The sequence below is a fragment of the Euprymna scolopes genome, chromosome 13 (assembly GCF_053919585.1).
Source record: "Euprymna scolopes isolate OS-2025 chromosome 13, ASM5391958v1, whole genome shotgun sequence".
In the NCBI taxonomy this organism is placed as follows: domain Eukaryota; kingdom Metazoa; phylum Mollusca; class Cephalopoda; order Sepiida; family Sepiolidae; genus Euprymna; species Euprymna scolopes.
In genome coordinates this window covers 50,818,581-50,819,347 of record NC_136494.1, presented here as the reverse complement: position 1 = coordinate 50,819,347, position 767 = coordinate 50,818,581, and positions in this window count along the sequence as shown.

Here is a 767-nt window from a genome sequence, read left to right as displayed (position 1 = left end):
ATATGTACGTTTGTGTACGTGCGTGCGTATGTTTGTGTGCGCATATGTGTATGACAAGAAAAGTGGCTTGAGATGTGAATGCGTGTTTTGTGTGCGACTAGGACAGGCTTGCACACTCTGCTTCTTTTTATTTTTTCTTTCAAATCTATTGTCCGTCTCTACTAATAAATGTGAATTTCTGTGCAACGCTATCTAGACGATTTCCTGTTTAATAAACTCTTCAACAGTGGCGGCTCGTGCCTAAGGTTAGTGGGGGTGCTGTTTTAAAGAAAATACCTATTGTTTTAATATTGTGTAAAAATAAAACAAGCATAAAAAAAAATATAATTTATACGTATGCACACGTATAAAAATACAATAACTTAAAGGAATCCTAAATAGATGTAAATATTTTGAATATTTTACTTATTACATTCGACTCCATTTTTCTTGTTTTAATTTGTGAGAAAAGATTGATATTTTCTCCTTAACTTCTGAATGACTGCTGAAGAACTTTTTTATCAATTGAAAGCACTGCAAGTTCATTTAGTCTTTCGCAACCCATGGTGTTCCTTAGAAAAGTTTTTATTCTTTTCAGAGTTGAAAAACAACGTTCTATCTCTTATGTAGTCATGGGAATTGTCAAGATAATTTTTATGGGTTTTGTGATTTCACTAAGAACATTGTTTAAATTGTTTTCCAAAATAAATTTCAGGAGATCAATTACTTTGCAATATTCATGGATATCTGACCTACTATAAAATATTTCTAGCTCAGTTTCAAACTTT